This window comes from Anolis carolinensis, chromosome 2 (genome assembly GCF_035594765.1).
Source record: "Anolis carolinensis isolate JA03-04 chromosome 2, rAnoCar3.1.pri, whole genome shotgun sequence".
NCBI classification, from domain to species: Eukaryota; Metazoa; Chordata; class Lepidosauria; order Squamata; family Dactyloidae; genus Anolis; species Anolis carolinensis.
The window spans coordinates 292,969,602-292,993,744 of NC_085842.1; the positions used below are offsets into that span (position 1 = coordinate 292,969,602).

The 24,143-nt window shown below is 38.6% G+C and overlaps 1 long non-coding RNA gene across 2 annotated transcripts in view; it reads left to right on the forward strand.

The window, feature by feature from the left end:
- The first annotated feature begins 264 nt into the window (after positions 1-264).
- LOC134296739 (uncharacterized) overlaps positions 265-24,143 on the forward strand; it is a 33,324-nt gene continuing 9,445 nt past the window's right edge. For both annotated transcript variants that reach the window (XR_010003580.1, XR_010003581.1), the window contains exons 1-2: positions 265-684; positions 8,631-8,702. This is a non-coding gene — a long non-coding RNA (uncharacterized LOC134296739). The remainder of the gene's footprint in view (positions 685-8,630; positions 8,703-24,143) is intronic.

The window sequence follows — 24,143 nt, forward strand, 5'->3', positions numbered from 1 at the left end:
GTGGAAGGGCCCTTAGAGACCCAAAGGGAAGACACAGATTAAGGGACTCAACACAACAGAGCAGGAAAGTCAGAGAAAGCTACGAACTGAATGCAAATTTATTTAAATAAAGTCCTTTGGTTTGAATAACTCCTGCTTGAGTTTTAGTTGGTTGTGTACTATTGTATACTATTACTGAAACACAAACAGATGTGCAGAGACTCTTTTTGGCTTTGGTTTTAGTTTCCCACTTTTGGCCAGTTACATAATAAATGAAAGCTGTCCCATCATGTAAAGCATTTTGCTGCTTAAGGGGAAGAACAAGATGAAAATGCCTGCCTCTTCCATGTACAAAAGGTAACTGGATGAGCAATTTAATTGTTCTTCAACATGAGGCGGTTATTTTCTGCTGCATATTAAAGCAGCAGAGCTGGAATGTTATTTTTAACATTATTTTAATCATTACTGGTTCCTGTTAAAGTGGTCACATACAAAATTACTTTTTACTAACTCATTACTGCTATTGCAGCTGTTTTGTGCTTTTACACTATACAGTTGAGTCTCTTATCCATCCTTCACTCATCCAACATTCTGTATTATCCAATGCAGTCTGCCTCCCACCCAGATCCACAGCTGTTTCTCTTTTTAAAAAATCTTCACAGGACTGAACTTTTTAGGGATTTAACTTCCAACAATGTTGTTATGGTAAGTTCATTTTATGCAATTCTATCTTTATTTGTAGTAAATTTTTTCAATATATTGCCAAGGTTTGGTGCTTAATTTGTAAATACAGTAATTACTACATAACATTACCGTGTATTGAACTGCTTTTTCTGTGGATTTGTTGTAAAACAAGATGTTTTGGTGCTTAATTTGTAAACTCATAATGTAATGACGTTTAATAGGCTTTTCCTTAATCCTTCCTTATTATCCAATCTTCTGCTGGCCCGTTTATGTTGGATAAGCGAAACTCTACTGTACTTCAAAATATTTTCTGCTGTGGCCAATTTAGATAATGCATCTTGGAAATTCTGAGACAATATGAAAACACATTAAAATAATCCTTCCTGTCTGCAGCATGTCTCCCTCTCTCACATTGTTCATACTGGATTAGCACATACCTCCAGTATTGAGCAATGAGCAAAAGGCAGGCAAACCATTCCCATTCTATTGAAAAGTAGTGAATTTCTTTTTCATGTCAGGAGTGACTTGAGAAACTGCAAATTGCTTCTGGTGTGAGAGAATTGGCTGTTTGCCAGGACACCCCGGGGATGCCAGGATGTTTGATGTTTTACCATCCTTGTGGGAGGCTTCTCTCATGTCCCCTCATGGAGCTGGAGCTGACCGAGAAAGCTCATCTGTGTTTTCCTCAGATTCTAACCAGCAACCTTCAGGTCAGTAACCCAATCTTCAAGTCAGCAGTCCTACCGGCACAAGGGTTTAACCCATTGTGTCACCGGGGACTCTAATAGCGAATTAAGGCAATGGCTTTACAGGACAAAAACCTAACCATTCTAGCCTGTTACTACAAAAAGCTTCTCAAAAACGTTACTTCCTAGTTTGAGGGTAAGGATAGTGGGGTCAAGTGGCAAAGGAAATGTATGCACATGAAATGTGTCTGTAACACTAGTAAACCATAAAAGTCTTTCTTATTAATAAGAAAAGGTCTGGAATCCTATTTGGCAGTTGTGAGTGTGTAACCTGCAGTTATGTACTCGTAACTGCTATGTATTCACAATCTCTAACGAGGCCATATCTTAAAGGCATTACAAGAATCATGAAAATCCCTAACACTTACTTATTGGGCAGCAGCTGCTGCAATGGCAGGGGTCCAATTCTTTGTCATTTAGGAAGTATCTTGTTGCAATTCCCACCCTACCTTCCTCCTGTGTGTAATCTCCAACATGAGGTGGAATTATGAGAGGGATCCCACTTCATTCTGGCATAATGTCAATTGCTCACAGGAGGAGATGGGGCTATTGGTTAGTTGCTTTCTGAGGGTCCTTCTACATTGCCATATAATCCAGGATATCAAGGCAGATTTCTGCCAGACTAGCAATCCGAAAACATGCCAATGTGAGTAGATCAATAGGCACCGCTCTGGCGGGAAGGTAACTGTGCTCCATGCAATCATGCCAGCCACATGACCTTGGAGGTGTCTACGGATAATGCCGGCTCTTTGGCTTAGAAATGGAGATGAGCACCAACCCCCAGAGTTGGACATGACTAGACTTAACGTCAAGGGAAAACCTTTACCTTATCTTTACTTATTAAGGCAGATAATCCACATTATCTGCTTTGGATTATCTGAATCTACACTGCCATATAATCCAGTCCAAAGCAAATAATCTGGATTTTATACAGCTGTGTGGAAGGGGCCTGAGTGACAGGGACTCCTGCCTGGTAAGTGGGGATGGGGTTCTATCGGAATTCAGTGTATAGTAATGCAATTGTGCTGCTAATCCATACATAAATACCATGTAGGATTCCAGCCTTCATTTCTAGGTGATGTCTTTTTGTCAAAAAAGATTCAGCATTATGGATAGCTTCAGTTTTGTCTGAAACACAAAATAAGCCCTCTGCTGCATTGGTGGAGGGAGTATCTTCTGCCACTGACTAACAACTGGTTTAAAGAACCATCCAAAAAACCGGAGCTCTTTAAAAAAGTAGAAGCATTAGTGTGGCAAGAGCTGGACTGTTCCTTCTTTCTCCAGCCAGAAAGTTCATTAATCAGACAAATGATAAATAAATCATTGAAGATGTACAGCCAAATTTAACACAAGTAGTTTCAGTGATTCAAAATTACTTTGGATTCAGTGGGACTTATTTCTAAGTGTTGTGGATTTTGGCTATCAACCCAGCATTTTACAGTATTTAAAGTGTTCTTGAGCTCTTGCTCCTTCCAACTAATTACACACCTTACACATTATTATAATGAGAGTTAAATTAAATTTATGTCTTTAAAGTACCAAGTGTATGCAAAATAGTTTTAATCTCTTCAGACTGGGATTCACTTGTCAGTAGACATGCATAGGAAGGAGCTTGGTGCTGCAACTAAGGGTGCATCTACATTGTAGAATTAATAGAATAGAATAACTTTATTGCCATTGCACATTGCACAATGAAATTAAATGCTTTCCACACCACACATCACAAAAACAACACACCCATTTCTCCACACTGCCCCCAGGGGAGATTGATACCACTTCAACTGTGATGCCTCAATGCTATGGGATCCAGGGATTTGTAGTTTGGTGAGGCCCCAACACTTTTTGGCAGAGAATGCCAGTGACCTTGTAAATATACAACTCCCAGGATTCTATATCACTGAGCCATGGCCATTTAAGAGGTGTCAAACTACCTTAATTTTTTACACTGTACATGTTCCCTGATCTGCCAAGTCAAATGGAATCACAGGTATTGATTATATGAAGGTGCTAAGTGGGATGCAAAGGCAAAGTTTGCCGCTGTCCCCTCTTCTTGTCCATGGAATCCTTTGTCACAATGTAATCATTTATTCACTGAGGTCTCTGCAATGACCTAGAAAAGCACCCTACTAAACCATGTTCCTGAGCTGAACTATAGTTGGTAATGCATCTCAGTGATCCATTTTTTCCCTGAGCTTTAAATATTCTTTTTTCATTGTGAAAAGTGGAAAAAGCAAAAAATTACCCTCCTAGCAAATGAACAGTTTTGCAGGCATCCTAAGATGGATACATTCCTATCCCAAAAATGTGAGTGGAACCAGCACAGTCTGCTTTAAAAAAACCCTGTGATTAATGGCTCATAATTGTTTATCAAGACATAGTTGATTAATAAATCAAGTATGTCTTGATAAACAATCATGACCCAGTAATTGCAGTTTTTTTTAAGCAGGCTATACAGGTTCTGTTCACATTTAAGGGATAGATAAGAATGTATCCATTAACTAATAAATTGGAGCCCCCGGTGGCGCAGTGGATTAAACCCTTGTGCCAGCAGGACTGCTGACATGAAGGTTGGGTTGCTGACCTGAAGGTTGCCAATTTGAATCCAGGGAGAGCACAGATGAGCTCCCTCTGTCAGCTCCAGCTCCCCATGCGGGGACATGAGAGAAGCCTCCCACAAGGATGGAAAAACATCAAAACATCCAGGCATCCCCATGGCAATGTCCTTGCAGACGGGCAATTCGCTCACACTAGAAGTGACTTGCAGTTTCTCAAGTCACTCCTGACACACACACACACACACACACACACACACACACACACACATTAATAAATACCAAGCTGTTATGTTATACTCCCCTTAAACGTCTAAAACATGTGCATAGGATGAATGTGAGAGCTAATGCTCCCTCCTTGCTAATTCTTTAAGAAATTTCAAACTCCCACAAGGCCTATGAAACAATGAGGATAGCTTTTCAAAGAAGAAATCTTGATAAGGGTGTTGCTTGGATTTACTGCTTTGGGGGAAAAGCTCCTCCAAGGTATTAACTCCCTGTAGATTTTTGCAGGCTAAAGGTTTTTAAAATGTGTCATTAACCAGAGTAACTCTAGGGAAGGGAAAATAGGTCAAGGGCAAGCTCATTTTGAAGTAAAACTGGTTATTTCTTAATTAAGAAAACAGAAAAAGATAGCAGTAGTCTGTGTTCAATTCAAGTTGATTTCAAAATGAAAACACAGTTACTAAAACCTGTCTTGCTCTCCTTATCCTACCTGCTCTGCTGTCCCATTATATATGCATGTCTTTCAAATAGACTGGCATTTGCAAAAATATTTTCAAAGTAAGAATCAGGACAACTTTGTAGTCTTTATGAATTATTGCAATCAAGAAAAGAAGTCATAAAACTAACTATGGTAGTAAACAATACATTTTTCATTTACATTTTATTATGTTTCAGTGAGCAACTTCATTTTTTTACTGTGTCAGAGGCTCGGCTAAGCAAGTAATCTGGTTGCAGGTCAAGAATGTAATATAAAAGAAGATCCATTCTTCTTCTCAGAACATGCCCTCACTGACATATTTTCTCTACAGCTCTTTATATCTCTGCAATGGGTAGAAAGCCACTTTGACTTTCCTCCACCTGGTAACTATATTTAGTTTTACTGCCTCATATTTAAACCATTATTTTGCTATTCTATTTTCCCTATTCTGTTCTTGAAATCCTTGCTGTGAACTGTCCATGGGTTCTTGCAAAATTCTTTTCACTACCCATTTCTGCATTTTTCTACAGCCTTCCAATTGTCTATAGGAGTTACCTGTTAACATCTTCCCCATGACTTTAATGGAAGCATAGAGTGAGACATACCCTTGAACGATTTGCAGATGAAAACCTAGAAGCACGTGGCCAAACGATATCAATGTGTGGTCAAGATGGCAAAAGTTTTTAATGAGGAAGAACACATACGTTAGGAGAGGCTGCAGTAGTTTGCTTTTGCCAGAGTCTATTGGGAAGGGCAGGGGATTGGACTGGATGGCCTTGTGGACACTTCCAGTTCTATGATTTTATATTGTTGTGGTATTTTAATGGGAATGGCAGTCATTTTTTGTTGAATGAGTTGGAAACTGAGGGGTAAATAAAAAGTGCTTTGGGGCATGGAGATTAGGATAAAATAAAGACATAAGTTTGAACAGGTGGTAGTTTCCATCCCAACTTAGTCCCAAACCAACTGTGATATGAACTTTAGAGGAACTATCCAAGCTGTTGAACCTATTTGGAGGGGGTGGGTGGGTTCTGCATCTTGCATAACTCCTAGAAAACCCATCTTAAATCCAGAGTGGATTCACCACTAATGTGGTAGCCACTAGCCAGGTATTTTAATGGGAATGGCAGTCATTTTTTGTTGAATGAGTTGGAAACTGAGGGGTAAATAAAAAGTGCTTTGGGGCATGGAGATTAGGATAAAATAAAGACATAAGTTTGAACAGGTGGTAGTTTCCATCCCAACTTAGTCCCAAACCAACTGTGATATGAACTTTAGAGGAACTATCCAAGCTGTTGAACCTATTTGGAGGGGGTGGGTGGGTTCTGCATCTTGCATAACTCCTAGAAAACCCATCTTAAATCCAGAGTGGATTCACCACTAATGTGGTAGCCACTAGCCAGGCGTAGGTTGGAAATCAGACTGATCCAGTTGAGATACAGACTACAGTGTACATTAGAAATCCCCAACTTTTGGTCCTCCAGGTATCTTGGATCCCAAGAATTCCTGGCCAGGTTGGTCAACATCCAGGAATTCTGGAATCTGAAGTCCAAAACATCTGAAAGACCAAGGTTTGGGGAACACTGATGTAAATAGAGACCAGAGAGTAGCCATTCCAAAATTGGTGAGACAGTAGAGCAGTGTTCTCAACAGCTGGGATTTCTGGGAGTTGTAGGCCAAAACACCTGGGGACCCACAGGTTGAGAACCACTGCAGAAGAGAAAAGGGCAGAGATTCAGAAAGAAGAATGATTTGGTACAGAAAAGCTATGAAAGGGTTACTGCAGCAATTTAATGTTGTAAGTTATCCCTGTTGTACTGTAGAGTATGTTATTATGTTCCTGAACTGGATGAATAAACCATAAAAAGTACCAGACATGTATTCAGAACACCGGTATGGTATTTAGTGTCCTTCTGTACCAATATTGAATTCATAGCTGCAGAAGGCTGTGGCCAGAAAAACATATTGGTACGGAAGAAAGTGGCAGGCAGATGCAGTTGGCTTGCTTCTGACAATTTCAGTGAACAATCTATATGTGTGTTGTATAAAGTATCTAAGAACATCAATCAAATGCTATGTCACAAATGAAAGCATGTGGCAAATTGCAGAGGATTCGGAAAAAAACTACCAGCATTTGAAACATTGATAAATAATAATGCCTAGTATTTCTTTGACATAAAATCCAAGGGGAGAACAAAAGTCATTAAAATTGTCACCTTCACTAAAATGACTAAGCTGTGATGAAGTACTAGATTGTCATGTCATCCATTCAGCTTTGACTTGTCAGAAAAGCCCCCCCCCCCCCCCCCCCCGGCTGTGTGCTTCCTCCACTTTTAATTTCCCATTCGGTTCCATTTGATATGTTTGATGAAAATACTCTCTTTAGAACTATCACTCAAATCAGTGCTTTTGATCTTTTCAATTTTCTTTATTTGCCTGCTTCATTTCTCTCTCCCTTGCATTCTGTTGAGCTTTCTTAAAGAGCTTCTGAGATACCGTAATCTGATTCAGGCACTGTATATAAGATTGTCCTAGATATCCAATAGTGAAACAATAAATAAAACAGCAGACATGCAACTCTGAGTTATGAATATTGCTTTACAAGGACATGATATTTGGGTTGAGTTTTTCTGTTATTTATTTCAATTTCTCTGTAATAAATAAGAATATATTGCTTATGGTAAACCCATAACTTCCATAGGATTTTCTTAGGCAAGAAATACTCAGAAGTGTTTTTTTCCAGTTCCTTCCTCTGAAATATAGTTTACAATACCTGGCATTTCTTTACCATCTCTCATCCAAATACTAACCAGGGTTGATTGTGCTTAGCTTCACAACTGATTACAGTATTGCTATGTCTACTCTTTCCCCGAAAACAGAATTTAGCAGTAGACATTACATATTCCAGTATACTTATGTCAAATTCAAGGCCCATGGGTCAAATCCAGCTTGCCATTTTATGTGACCCTCTAGATCAGGGGTCCCCAAACTAAGGCCCGGGGGCCGGATGCGGCCCTCCAAGGTCATTTACCTGGCCCCCGCTCTCAGTTTTATAATATAATATTTTATATCAGTTTTAATAATATAATATATTGTATATACATATGATATTGATGATAATCATATGTTATACAATATAAAGTAGTAGTAATACCATATAATAATATTAATTATATGTTATATATTACATATTATATAATAAGTATAGTGGTATAGTTCAATATAGTAATATATAATGCTAATATTGTGTTACACTTTCCATTGAAATTCTAATAGGTTTATGTTGGTTAAAATTGTTTTCATTTTTAAATATTGTATTGTTCTTTCATTGTTGTTGTTGTTGCACTACAAATGTGCAGTATGCATAGGAATTTGTTTGTATTTTTTTTCAAATGATAATTCGGCCCCTCAACAGTCTGAAGGATTGTGGACCGGCCCTCTGCTTAAAAAGTTTGGGGACCCCTGCTCTAGATGCTGGACTACAGTTTCATTAGATATCATGATTAGAGCAGATGAGAGCTGTGACCCAGTAGCACCAGTAAGGCTGCAGTTTCATTTGTTTCATCAGGAGAGTGGGATTTGGATTTAGACACAAGGCTTGTGGATAGGATGTCTGACTTTGAAATGTCCCCCACCTCAGAGCTACAAGGGCTGTTGGGTTGCAATTGCCATATAGTATTTCCATTCTTCATGGTAGATAATCAAAAGTGATGGGAGTTATTGATAATAACATTTGGGGGCCAAAACTGGATAGAAGCTGAAGAATATTGACCACTGGATAAAAAGATTACCATTGGCCCTATAATTTCTGTGTGTTTGATTTATATTTGAGTTTGTGTTGTCCTTGGTTCAAATGGCATCAAATTGTTGCTGAGTGTTAGCCACTCTGAGTCCCTCAATGAGGGAGAGAGGGTAGGTTATAAAACAAAATAAGTAAAATAATAAATTGTTTCTCCATGTCCACAGATTCTCTTCTCTGTACATGGATTCAGTGGCCCTTTGAAGGCAATGATAAGGCTGATGTGGTCCTCCATGAAAGTGAGTTTGTCACCCTTGTTCTAGTATTTTCTAGCATACATAATAGACTATGTAAAAGTTATATTTATGAGAAAAGTCAATATAAGTACTAAAAATGGTCAGTGTCTTTCTTTGAGTTTCCCATGATGTTGGGTTCCAAGCACAAAAACTTGTCCATGCCTCAATTCTAGGAAACAGTGGTAGGAGTTACCCAATTGATGGTGCACTTGCTAGTGTTTCCTTGAGGGTCCCTGCTTCTAGCCTTGTTCAAGACCTTTAGATTTTTCTTCCTATTGGACAATCAAAGGCAAACCTTTTAATCGCTTACTGTATATAGGTGATTAGAAGACAACTGTAGAATGCAATTGGATTTCTTTATTTACTGGTTGCTATGTTGATTTTCCTGAGCAGAAGTTCTAAAAAGGCTTCATACTGAGCTGTGTGCATTAGAGAGATTAGAAATTAGGCTAGAGTTATCTCTTAGATAGCCAGCTAATCTACTAAGTGTAGTGTATTTCATTCTGTGAATGCTCTTTTCATTCTTTGCCATTGGTACAGTAGAGTCTCACTTATCCAACACTCACTTATCCAACATTCTGGATTATCCAACGCATTTTTGTAGTCAATGTTTTCAATACATCGTGATATTTTGGTGCTAAATTCGTAAATACAGTAATTACAACATAACATTACTGCGTATTGAACTACTTTTTCTGTCAAATTTGTTGTATAACATGATGTTTTGGTGCTTCATTTGTAAAATCATAACCTAATTTGATGTTTAATAGGCTTTTCTTTAATCTCTCCTTATTATCCAACATATTCACTTATCCAACGTTCTGCCGGCCCATTTATGTTGGATAAGTGAGACTCTACTGTACGTACATAAGGGTTATTATGGCTGGATCTACACTGCCATATAATCCAGTTTCAAAATGCAGATTAACTCTATTGAACTGGATTATATGAGTCTACACTGCCATATAATCTAGTTCAATGCAGTTCATCGACATTCTGAAACTGGATTATATGGCAGTGTAGATGGGGTCTATTAGTTAACAGGCAACTTGAATGCACATGTACACATATTTAAGAAAAAGAAGTCAAAATTGGCACTATACTTGTGAATATAGCGAGACGTTTATAATGTAAGGGTAACACAGAGTAACTTTTTAAGGTATCACTTTATTTTTTAATTTCACCCTTTAAGAAGAAAAATCAAATTCTGCATTACTTAATAATAACTGTGTGTGCACCTTCAAATCACCTGTTGACTTATGGCAACTCTATGAATTTCATAGCCTTTTCTTAGGCAATAAATATTCAGATGAAGTTTTGTCAGTTGCTTCTTCTGAAACATAGCCTACAGCACTTGGTATTCATTGGCAGCCTCACATCCAAGTGTTAATTCGGGCTGATCTTGCTTAGCTTTCAAGGATCTGGTACCTTGAGGACATTTAGGTGTAATCAGAATAACTACAGAATAACAAACTAATACTATTTTTTGACAGGGAAACAATTATACTTCTTTATCGTTGGCTGAAAAGGACAAAAACCCAAAGTGAATTGAAACTAAACATTGTAGTGAAGGAAGGTTCAAGGGTTCAAAACTAATGCAGCGCAAAGTTCAAGACTAATGTAGCGCAAAGTTCGAACACAGGCAGGCATTCCCCCATTAACAAAGCCTTTGGCAATAAAGCTCTTTTTTAAAGGAAGTATTTTATGTGCTCCTCCTCCTTCCTTCTTCATGGCCCTTTGTCTACCTGGAGGTTTTTATAACAGCATCAACAGTGTAATGTTGATGGAGAGAGCCAGGGAAATGCAAGCTTTCCTGTGAAGGTTGCAGGAGTATGCCTGCTTTAAACAATGTAATAAACCTTGAGCAGGAAAAGAATGGGATCATACTTTACTTCTTAAAGTGTGGGTCCCAGTTCTAAATGGGATCCCCCTAACTCAATGTTGGGTTCACAAAAAAAACTGGTAACATTAAAAGGTTTCTGTATGCCATCCATTTACACAAATTTGTTAGCAACAACATGCAGTATTTACAGTGGACTCTGCAGAAAATGCTTCAGCTGTACTCTACAATAAGTAAAACCAGCTTGTTTAACAAGCCTTGCGCAAGTTGATTTATTTTCAGTAAATGTTTGATTTTAAAACTATTTTATAAAATAGGGTCACATAAAATAGGGTCACAAAAACATTTCTTGGGCAGAAAGGGATTGTAAGTGGAAAATGTTTAAGAAGCCCTGCGCTAACTGATCTGTGGCTGTTTGGGCCTGCAGCAACCTTTTCCAGAAACTCTTACTGAGGGGGTAGAATTAATGCAGTTTGATGCCACTTTGACTACTATGGCTCAATGCTATGGAATCCTGTGTGTTGTAGTTTGGTAAGGCCCAGCACTGGCAGAGAAGGCTAAAAACTACAACTCCCTTGAATCCATGGCACTGAACCAGGGGAAAAACCTGCTGCAGCCTATCCCAGCTTTCTTATTTTTCCTTATTAATAGGTTTTGTCCCTTGATCGTGTAATTGAAAAATCAACCTCCCTCTGCCCAAAATGGATTAAATATTATTTTGATTATAATTTCTGCAATTTTAAAGATTCAGTGGGCTGATCTTCTGCAGTAGTTCATCAAACTACTTGGAGCCTGGAAATTCTTTTTAAAAGGATCAGTTCAATCATTTGCCAAACCCAAAGCCTCAGGGAGGTGGATGGGAAATGTTCTTCAGATAACAGGCTAATCCCAAATCCCTTCTCCTGGAGAATTTTGCCCTAAAGCATTACGAGTTTCTCTTATATCTGGAATCATGGATATTATTTACTGATTAAATATGAACAATGGGGTAGTCATATATGTGTGTGTGTAATGGGGATTGGAGTGTGCTGGCAGGGGAGGCCACAGACATGTTCCAGAGCACTCAAAAGAACTTAAAATTGTATAGTATGTATACTATAGTATAGTATATGTTTGTGAAACTGTTGGGATTTTGCCCTTGTGCTGGCAGGACTAATGACTTGAATGTTGGATTACTGTCCTGAAGCTTGCTGGTTCAAATCCAATCCGGGGAGAGCGCGGATGAGCTCCGTCTATTAGCTCCAGCTCCATGCAGGGACATAAGAGAAGCCTCCCACAAGGATGGTAAAAACATCAAAACATCCAGGCATCCCCATGGCAATGTCCTTGCAGACAGTCAATTCTCTCATACTAGAAGCGACTTGCAGTTTCTCAAGTCACTCCTGGCACACAAAAAAGCAGACTTCTGATTTCGGCTACAACCACACTCTAATGTTGATTGTCCCCACATGTCCTGGTTTTCACCTGTGAAATGCTGGAGGATATGCAAATACTTTTGGACTTCAATATAAATGCCTGTGCTCAACATTTTTCCCCCTTCTAAGTGTACATTTTTTGCATCAGGCTCTTTTTGGTGGATCTCAGTTTTGGATGCCCTAAGTCTGAAGTCCTGACCAAAACTAGTTACAATAAAAATCTGTTTAGGAAAGTTTCAGTCCTATTACTTTTTCCATTACTTCAAGTTTATAAGGATCTTTTGGAACAACAATGCTCTGATGACTTGTCACAATTAAAATGCAATTTTATAGAGACTTGGAAACTAGTTAATACTGGAGTGGGAGTGGGAAATCCAAGGATTGTGATTTTACCCATGACAGTACTTGCTAGGTTAATTACTGTTGCTTGAATGGAATGACCCAGGTCACCCAATTTGGATGTAACCAGAATGACTGGCATTTTCAGGGTTTTCCAAGAGTCTGCAAAATAGAACATTTAAAAAGCAAGAGTTGGTTTAATATGGTTCCATGTAATACTCCTTTTGCCTAAATCACACCAAGATCAGTTGAGTACAATAACAGCCTGTTATCCATGGATTGCAGTTTTTGATTGAAGTGAAACAAAGGCTCAAAGAGATATTATAGAAAAGATAATGAATATGACCTCATGACTGGCAAGCATGAAATACATATAAATGAAATGAAATATCAAAGAATATAACACGCTTTCATAATCTTTAGAAGACTTTTCATGAAAAATGCATTATTTTCAAGTATCATTTCAACATTCAAATATGCATTTTCATTTCAACATTCAAATATGCTATACAGCATTCCAAATGGTGAATAAAGAGCAGAATAAATTATCCATCTATAATTCTCATTAGTTTTTATTTATATAGATTTATTTAATAGTCTCAGATCTGGCATCTTATGAATGCTATTGATCTAAGCATATATGATCACTTCTCTGTAACTCTATTTAATATAAATTTTTGAAATGAAACTCCCAGACACCCCCAGACAACTGCCATAGCTCACAGAATGGTCAATGACTATGTTGACTGGAGATTCTGGGAACAGCAGTCCAAAAAAGTAACTTTTCCAAACTCTGACATGAATTATGTGTGCATTTATTTCAGCAGCTAGTAAACTGATCTGAACTGAACCCATTTCATTTCCAAAATGAACTGCAATGAAAAACTCTTCTGTCTTAGAGTTACATACACACTCATGACTATTACATATTAATGATTGCCGTGTAGCCCCTAAAGCATTGGTGGTGAACCTTTTAGAGGTTGAGTGCCCAAATTGCAATCCAAAACCAGTTGTAAGGCGAGCTGGTAAGCGAATGAATGAGTGAAGGGAGTGGGGTGGCAGAGGGGCTGGATGGCAGCAAGCGAGGAGCGGGCAAATGAGAAGGCAATGAGCAAGTGGGGAGAGAGGGAGGATGGTGCACATGCTAGGAGAGAGAGTGCTGTGTGCCCCTTCTGGCACACGTGCCATAGGTTTAGCATTACTGCCCTAGAGACTATTAAGTCCACCAGTCTCTACTTACTGGGCAGCAGCCACTGCAATCGATCAGAGTCTGTTCCCCTGTCAATCAGGAAGCAGTCTGACATTCTCAGCCTCCCCACTTATGTCAGGGGGAATTGCAAGAGGAGATCACTCATAGGAGAAGAAGGAAACGGCAGTCAGTGGCTTTCAACATGGCAGGGGAACGGATCCTTATTGATCCAAAAATTCCTTTCTGGTAAGTCAGGACTAGAGGAAGACTCAGCACTGTACCTTTGCTACTTAGATATATGTTGCTCCCATACAAGATTCCATCTATATATATATATATATATATATATATATATATATATATATATATATTCTGGTCATAGACCATAATAAATTGCTGATTCTGATTCCATCCATTGTCTATTAATAATTTTTAAATGCTTTTAATTCTACATATTATTGGTTTTAAAGTAACTTTTATATTTAGATTTTTCTACTTATAGTTTCACACAGAGCTTAATTTGTACAATTTTTATCAACCATTCCCAGTATTGGAGAAAAAGCAGTATATACATGTTTTTTAAAGATAATAACAATAATGCAGTATATTTACAAAACATGAATGGAACATACTCTCTTTTTGACATGGCCAGAGTGTTCCCAAGCACATGGGATTCAGATGTTTTCTGCACTTTGTGATCCACCACAACATGCAGCTTAACTGGAGAATAGTGATGGCTATAAATGATCCTAGTGCCACTCAAATTGCAAATCTCAAAATTCTGGCAGATGGGAAACTACATAAGCAGATACTGAAATGGACTCAGAGAGTGGTTTTAGTAGTTTAAGGTAAGTGTTTCTGTTGAGTTTGGCATGAGTTTCAGTACTTCTGGGAGGTTTGAGGAAAAGATCATAACAGAGTCAATATGATATTGTTGACTCTTCCTCCAAAGAGCCAGCAGTTGAATTTCAGACAGGCAAGAAAGTCACATCCTCTGAAGTTGGTTAAATGCTATTTTATTTCAGAACAAAAGGTTCAGAAATACTCAGTGCTCTTGGGGTGCTCCTATCAGATAAGAGCACAAAGCACCCAGCTATGAAGCAGTCTTATATAGTTTAAATCAGAAATCCACATAACTAACAAATTTAAAAGAAATAGAAATGAAAGCTATGCAAAAACTGCAGAGACAGTTACTTTAAAGAAAAATGAATACAATGATGTGATGATATCATTCATAATTCAGCAGTGGTTGCAAATGGTCTGGATCCCACAAAACCTTCCTACTAGTGCTCAGTTTTGAACAGTTTCAACCTACTGTTATATGCATTCATCTGATAAATAGCTTTCCAAGCTCTACCGCTACTGTAAGACAGCAGAGTGGGTCGTGTGTTTTTATTTTGGATCTGTTAACAACCCTAGTCCCCTGCTTCAGAAAAGGCTTGTGCCAAATGATTGAAACATGCAGCAGAGTCAAGCAAATCAATTGAGTAAATTCAGTGCTTTTTCATGCCTCAGTGGAAATAAAAAGCATTTGGTTTTCAGGCAGTGCTGAACAGCTGGCAAAAGAAAAACAATTTGCTTAGACATACCATTCATTTTTTAAAATGGGGTTTTCGTTGTGATTTTGATTGGCATCCCTTTATTTATCTGACAATCACTTCCTTTGGTACAATTAAAGTACCTTTTCTAAAAGTAACCTTACAAACGCCCTTTACAATTTTATAAAGCTTTCATTTTGCAGAACTTAGCCATTTTTCTTTTTAAAAATCTATCACTTCCATTTCCCAGACAAAACTCCTACTACTATAGTCCGCAATGGTAACTTTTCTATACAGGTTATTTCCCCCTGTCATAGGGGAAATGTCTCATTTATACAAATGGGACTTTTTTCAAAGTTAAATTGTTATGACGAAACCACAGCTGGGGAGGGAGAAAGCTATGAAGAAGGCTAAAGTTATCTTTAAAGCCCCATCTATACTGCCATATAATGCAGTTTAACTGCATTGAACTGTGTTATTTGAGTTTACCCTGACCATCAAATGCAGTTTCTGATGGAAATATCAACCTTCTACAAGCCTCCTATACTAGTTATTTGTTATGTACATAATTGATATTGCTTACAATATTGTATGTATATATTGGTATGCAGTTTTCCCTTAACTCTTTGTTGTTTGAGGTTGTGGGAGGGACTAGAGACCATGTGACCAGATCTGGGACTTTTTCAGACTGAGACTTCATTTTAGAAGTCAGTATGAAGTCAGTATAGTAGAGTATAGTAGTCAGCATCTATCAGTCAGTCTGTACAGTATGTAGCTGAGTTAAGTATGCTGCAGAAGTCCATCAGTATGCATTAGAAATTAGTTGAGTACAGTTTGCATCAGAAAAGAATGCTAGTCTGACTCTGTATGCAACAGAGAGGAGACTGAAATAGAATGCTTAAAGAGCAGACTGTTTAAACTTTGAACCAGTAAGCAATGTACCTGTATGCTGCATACATGAAGTTTCATAAGTAAATCAACAACCCTGTTTCCCCATTTTAAAAAAACAACCCCTGAAAATAAGACTTAGTAGAGGATTTGCTGGATTGCTAAATATAAAGCCTTCCCTGAAAGTAAGACCTAGCAAAGTTTTTGTTTGGAAGCATGCCCACCGAACAGAACACCAGAGCTTGAAGGATTGGTTAATGTACGTACCATAGATTGTTGTACATGGAAATAATGGTAGTAACAAGAAATTCTTGATAGGATTCACAGTTTGTCTGGTTATGCTGGTTTGTGATGACAATTACTGTACAGAATATAATAAATGTTCATTTTTTTGTTCAACAATAAATGTGAATTCTTCTTCATGGAAAAATAAGACATTCCCTGAAAATAAGACTTAGGACATCTTTGGGAACAAAAATTAATATAAGACACCGTTTTATTTTTGGGGAAACACGTATGTTAAGTTTTAACAAACACTACTTATTTTTGGTCTCTTGAGAGCATGATTTAAAAGCAACATATTTTATGGGAGAGTATGTTTTTTTGGGGCAACAGAAATAACACTTCTGTAGATCTGCTATATATTTTATGCTTTGGCATATCTTTGTTTCTGACAATTCAAATTACAAAACAGGGATATCAGTCTAATAACTGATTAATAACCTAAATTGCCTTGCATGAATGCTAGTGGATATTTACCACTAAGGAGAAGATTGACTCAAGTGAGAGAGTGGGTAAGAGAGTGAAGGCCGGCGGTGGCAGCAAAAGCCTGGAAGAGGCAGCAAGGTCCGGCTTCTGCCTCCGCTCCAGCTGGGCCACGCTGGGAAACGTGGAGGACTCGGAAAAGGGGGCAGAGTGGAGGCAGAATCCAGACCTGGCTGTCTCTTCCAGGCTTTTGCTGCCACCGCCGGCCTTCCCTCTCTCACCCACCCTCCCTTGCTCACTCATCCGCTGGAGCAGCGTTCTCTCTTTCCTGGGTACAGGGAAGCAGCCAGAACAACATGACAGGGAAGCAGTCAGAGCAAGGGCCCAGCCAGCGCTGGTAGACAGGGGTGGATCAACCATTAGGCGAAGTATGTGGTTTCTGAAGGCACCATCCTCTAGGGGGCACCTAGAGGGCGCTGTTGAGCGCCCTCCGCCCAGGCATGGCCTTCCTGCCTCTGCGGCCATGGCCTGGCCTGGCCTGGCCTCCGTGGTGGCCAGGCCACCATGGCAGTTAAAAGTGGCACCGAGGTGCCTTCACTTTAAAGCCGAAGCTGAAAGTTCTTCTGGACTCTTGGACCGGTTCTTCCACACAGCCATATAACCCAGAATATCAAAGCAGAATAACCCACAATATCTGCTTTGAACTGGGTTATCTGAGTCCACACTGCCCTATATCCCAGTTCAATGTTTGGTGCTAAATTTGCAAATATAGTAATTCCTACATAACATTACCATGTATTGGATTGCTTTTCCTGTTGATTTGTTGTAAAACATGATGTTTTGGTGCTTAATTTGTAAAATCATAATGTAATTTGTTGTTTAATAGGCTTTTCCTTAATCCCTCCTTATTATCCAACATTTTCGCTTATCCAACGCTTTTATTTTTCAGTAATTGGTGGGGGGGGGATTCTGTTCGCTTACACTTGAAAATTACCTAGGGCCGGCCCTGCTGATAGGGAAGCTCCCTGGGGCTTGCAAGGGGGAGAAAGGCCACATAACAATTTAAATAATGTATAAATATTAAAATATTAAAATTAAAATAGTGTCCCTACTTTGAGGATTTCCACTTATCGCGGTAAGTCCTGGAACACAACCCCCATTATAAGTGAGGAAACACTGTACAGTCATAAGTAAGTAGGCGATATAGGATTTTTCACCCAAGAGTGGGACTCGAGGCAGCATACAAATAATGACAGTACAGTGTTCCCTCACTTATCATTGGGGTTAGGTTCTAGGACCACCCGCAATAAGTGAAAATCCGCGAAGTAGGGATACTATATTTATTTTAATGTTTATACATTATTTTAGTAGTTATACACTATTTTAAGTCTTTATCAATGAATCCTGTGTTGATAAATCGCCTCCTTCTCCTCCTGTTGCCGCTTGGGCTCCTTTTCTCTCCCTTTGGTTTCTGCTTCCTCCCTTCCTTAGATTGTAAATTGTAATTTTTATGATTTATAATAGTCTTTTAGAGTTTATTGAAAAACTGCAAAACAGCGAATCCGTGAAAAGTGAACAGCGAAGTAGTGAGGGAACACTGTATACTTAAAAACATACCAGATGTCAACATTGAAATAGAACATAATTATTGTCAATACTGAAACTATTTAAAACATACTTTTAAAATTGTAAAACACAGTTAAAAACAGTACAATATAAAACAATAATATATTATCTTTAAAATCCTTTTGTTCCTTTCCAACAATAGATTGTTGCTAAGAACTATCTGTGGAGGCTGCTCAAATGAAACACAATCAATCTCCTACTGGAGAGATTAAATGAAGGAAAAAAGGAAAAAGAAAACAGCAGAACTTTGCTTGTTATCAACTTCAGTTTTTAGCTGAACTGTGATGCATGCCCACAAGAGAATGATATTTCCTACAGACCCTGGGGCAAAAAGCCTGTTCTTGCTTTGAGATAATGCACTGAGAACAAGAAACCACGTTTTCCCCTATTTTAAAATTATAAGCAATCATCCAAGCCAGCCAGCCAGCAAGCAGAGAATAAAAAAGTGGGAACAGTCGGCCACAATCTTGCAGGCATAAACATAGTGCAGTAATTTTGCAGATGGAGCTAAGTGACACCGAGCCATTTGCCATTTCTTGGGCCTACTGTAGAACTGCTAAAGTTCTCCCTCCCCAATCACACTTTTAAGAGTGAGGGCAGAGATAGCAGAAGCATCTGGCTATGTTCTTGTGGCCGTATGGGAGGTTTGGCTGCTGAGATCTACTGGGTTGTTCTGGAACTTTCAGTGGCTTGTGTCATCATTTTGCATTTGTTTATGGGGACTTCTTTGATTCCCTAGTCTGCGCTCTCCACCAGTTTGGAATGGCTTCTGTGGCTCTACACTAAGTCTAGGAGGATTTGATTGCTGCAGAGGAAGTGAGAAAATGCCAGGCTCTGGAGCAATCAAAAATAGACATACAGAGGTTTAAAGTTAAGTTATCCTTTCATGCGTCACTAATAAGATGACAACTATAATGTATGTTTGTGTGATTGTAAACATGATAATGTAAGGAATTTCTGTTCTAGCAATTAAAACTCCAGGTAAATGTACAGGAGAGGGTAGGAACATACGGGACGTTTCTACACTGACTGCCAATGTGGGCTGGATCCGGCATCCTGAACTGTGCCTGCATATCATCAAAACAGGCACTGGACAGGGCTGATCCAAGTACACACTTCTCTAAGTAATCTGTGTAGATGAGACCATAGTTAGTTTATATTAATGTTTGTACTTAAAACTACCCCCCCCCCACATATTTACCCAGAATTTTAATTAGTAGAACACCAAGTCCTTGTGATATCACTTTTTACAATTCTACCCCAGTCCCATGTTTTTGCCAACTCAGGATTACGATGAAGTGAATGTTATTTTAATGAAATCCATGAAAATTTATTTCATACTAAATTTTCTACCTTTGTGGTACTTTCTATACTCTACGAGGTGCCACTAGACACTTTATTGCTTTTGCTACAACAGACTAAAGCTACTATAAAACACTTTGTTATTCAAACTAACAAACATGCTGAAAGTTACATCCCAAGCTGTAGTAGCAAGATGCTGCTCTCTACTTGCAAACCTTTTTGATATTTTATTAGAAAATGTATTTTCCTGATTTTTTCTCTCTTTTTAAATCAATAAATTGCATCCCAACAGATCTTTTTGATGAAAAAACAAACTTGAGGATAAACGAGAAACTATTGAATTTGAATAAAATTAGTTCATTGATTAGTCTATTTGATATAAGCTATTCATTTCATGCCCCGGGGCGCAGAGGATGAAACTGCTAATCTGAGGAACTTGTTGACTGGAAGGTTGGTGGTTCGAGTCCATGATACAGTGTGAGCTCCTGTTGTTAGTCCCAGCTTCTGCCAATGTAGCAGTTTGAAAACATGCAAATGTGAGTAGATCAATAGGTACCGCTTCAGCAGGAAAGTAACAGCGCTCCATGCAGTCATGCTGGCCACATGACCTAGGAGGTGTCTACAGGTGCTGGCTCTTTGGCTTAGAAATGGAGATGAGCACCAACCCCTAGAGCTGGGCTTGACTAGACTTGATGTCAAGGATAAACCTTTACCTTTATTATTCATTTTACAATAAAAATGCATATGTTTGCAATGAATCCATCATATTCTATTCAAAGCATGAAACTAAAACTCCTAGAATTCACAAAGTGGCTTTGGTAGCCTGGGAATTGTAGCCAGAAAAAGGAATTTCCTCAGCCTCTGTCCCTGCTATAGGAGAATTGCTGTGAGAGCAATGCTGAGAGCAATGCTGTAAGAGCAACACAAAGAGAGCTTCCTCCCATTCAATTTTATTCTGTTACTACCTTGCTTCCTCAGTTTTATCTTTAACGTTCAGTGTGCAAAATATCTAACTTCATTGCTTTTTCTGACAGCAATAAACAATAAACAATGAAATCCCACAATGATGATCCTTGGCTGTGATGATCCTTTGCTGTCTTTAAGAATGACAAATCTTACCATGTAGACAGAAATTTTCTGGGGTTATTTATCCACCAGATGATTTACTCCTGGAAGTGCTCTAAATCCTGAATTTTAACATTGTCTGACAGCAGGCTGCCTTCATCAACCAACTGTTTTCAAGTCTCCTTTGTGGAGAGAAAAAGCGGGATATCAATAAAAATAAATAATAATAAACTGCAAGTCACTTCTGTTGTGAGAGAATTGGCCCTCTACAGCATTGGTTTTCAACCTGTGTGTTCCCAGGTGTTTTGGGCTATAACTCCCAGAAATCCCATCCAGTTTACCAGCTATTAGGATTTCTGGGATTTGGAGACCAAAACATCTGGGGACCCACAGGTTGAGAACCACTGGTCTACAGAGACATTGCCCAGGGAATGTCTGGATGTTTGATGTTTTGGTGCTTAATTTGTAAAATCATAACCTAATTTGATGTTTAATAGGCTTTTCCTTAATCTCTCCTTATTATCCAACATATTCGCTTATCCAACGTTCTGCCAGCCCGTTTATGTTGGATAAGTGAGACCCTACTGTACTAATAATAATAATAACAATTTTCTGCTTAATTTTTTCATCAGTCTTGTGAATTAGATCAGCCTCATAGAAAGTCCAAAATATTAATCAAACACAATTTACACCATTTTTTTCTGCAGGTGTTTTCAAATGAAACCCAGAACAAAGGATGGGTTTAATAGAAAGCCTCAAGTTTTAATATGAAAAGTTATTGAAATTAGAAGATTCTACTTTGTTTGAACTTTTGACATTTAATTGAGCTTTGCACTGGCAACTACATTAGTAACTATAATAAGGCAGTGAAGACTAATGTTATAATCATTCATGAAAACTTGTGCCAGGCTCAATGACTCCCAGAACTTGATTCGTTTTGATTAAAATGTCAAATTGAAATTCAGACAATGTGACAATTTCTTTATTTATTTATTCAAAACCATGAAACTTTTTTCTCCTATACTAAAATACAAGGAGCAAATGTGTCAAGTATAACTATGCTCTTTCCAGAATAATTGGTTTCAAAGAATTGCTTTTTAAAAAAGCCAACTCTACTGGATTTGAAGATGAGCTCTAGTCTACAAATATGAAACACTGCAATATATTTAATGACTGTAAGACTGTGGTCATGAACCAGCTGTACTTCTGGTGGAGAACAACGCTCCAACAGCATACTTGCATTGACCTTCCCTTTCCCCTGGCTATGCAACTTACGACATTGGCATGCATCCATATGAACAGTGTCTGGGGGCAGAGAAATATCTACCATCTAGAGGAAAAAAGGAAGGTGGACATGGAAACTGAGGCCCTATCTACACTGTCATATAATGCAGTTTGAACTGTAGATGAGGCCTTAGGCATTTTAATGTAACTGAAAAGGTGGGATGATTGAAGTTAAATTGGGACTTTCCTTGCCAAAGTGTTGTGTTGGATGGTATGTAGACCAGAAAATGAAAGAATTAAATTGACAGAAAACTGGTATAAAATCTCCTTTCTATAAGAATAGTCAGTTTAATGGAAATGAACATTTAACTTAAACCATCCTGTGACCATAATATGGTCTGTGGGCCCTCAAGCAGCCTTCTAGCTTTATTTCTAACTAGTGATTGAAGATAATAGATCTCTACTGTCTCCCATGTTGCTGTGAGGCTTTTTAGTTGGTACTTTAGACCCCAAGGTGATGCAAATATTGAAGAGGAGTTTTTTCCAAGTTGTGAACCAGACAATGATGCATTCGTAGTATTCTATAAACCACAATTATGCATCCATAGTACTATATAAACCACTCTTCCCTACTCAATTGCCCTCTCCATGTTTTGACTGACATCTTCCAGTATTCCTCACTATTTGATATGTTGACTGAGAGTCAATGTATAGAGGACATTACATTATGGAAAGCTATTGCTAACTTTAAGGGTACATTGTGAACCTGTAGCTCTTGGTCTAATTTCATGTAGCCACAATATCATTTGACTCTGTAGACAATGCAAGCCCAGTCTTACATTTTGGGCCACTTATTTAGGAGTCACTTTCTCTTTGATTACTTCTGTATGTTATGTGGCTTGGTGATGAAGAATGGAAAGATGGCATACAGCTGGGAATAATTATTCAGTCTTGAAAATGTGCTGAGTCTGTTCTTTGCTTGAAAGCCTGCCTCATTAAGCAGAATGGGGTGACTGGAAGGGTTATGGAAGGACAGGTTTTTTTTTAAAAAAAATCATTATTTTTCTGTTGCCAGTTGGGAAGAGAATGGCGATTTATATACCAAAACAACATAGCCGGATTTGTGCATTATGCATCTTGTTTTAAGGGTAGAGTAGCATTTATTGCTCTGTGCCAGACACCAAAATGTGTTGGGACCTTGCCAAGTCCTTGCCAATTGGCTTTTTCTTGGGAGACAATGGCCCTTCACAGGAAAAAAAATTACTCATTTATTCTGTGTGTTCTCTTTTGTAAGTAGGTTCAACTATTATTTATTCCTGTTTTTAAGTAGGTGATAATTTAATTTGACATGAGCGAAGTGGAAACAGTGATGTTATGGGCTTAATACCTGCATAGTACTCTTACTGTAGCCACTTCAAGCTAGCATGGCTACCCGGTCTGCCTACTGAGGAATTACAGCCTACAAGTTTGTGATTGTGATGAATATACCTATCTCTTCTTCAAATAATTTATTAACTCATCAGTTTAATTACTTATATTCTAAGCTTCAACACCAAAAGACACTATATAGTCACTATGCAAGCTTCTATCTATATATATAAAAGAGTAATGGCATCAGGGCAGTGGACAAAACAACAAAAGTACAGGCCCCCCAACCTCAAAATTTGACAACACAACCCATCATCCACAGCACTAGGTTGATACAACAAAAAGAAAAGAAAAATAAAGTCCTAATTAGAGAGAGAGTAATAATTGTTTTTATCCAATTGCTGCCAGTTAGAGTGCCAAGCTCCGCCCACTTGGTTTCCTAGCAACCTACTCAGCTCACGGGACAGGCACAGTTAGGCCTCAGTTAGGCATTTTCCATAGATTATCTGATTTTAACTGGATTAAATGGCAGTGTAGACTCAAGGCCCTTCCACACAGCTATATTACCCATTTATAATCTTACTAGCTGTGCCCGGCCACGCGTTGCTGTGGCGTTGTCTGGTGGTGTTGGTGAGAACTTGTTGAGGTAGTGGTGGTACTGAATGTCTGTTGTATGGTTGTCTTTATGTTTAGTATGCATTTGGTTATTTGTGTACTGTGAAAGTGGTGAGGATAGAGGGGGTCTATGTCCCTGTGTAGTATTGTATAAGGAGCCCCGGTGGCGAAGTGCGTTAAAGCACTGAGCTGGAGACCAAAAGGTCCCTGGTTCAAACCCCAGGAGCGGCGTGAGCGGCTGCTGTTAGCTCCAGCTCCTGCCAACCTAACAGTTCAAAAACATGCAAATGTGAGTAGATTAATAGGTACCACTCCGGCGGGAAAGTAAGG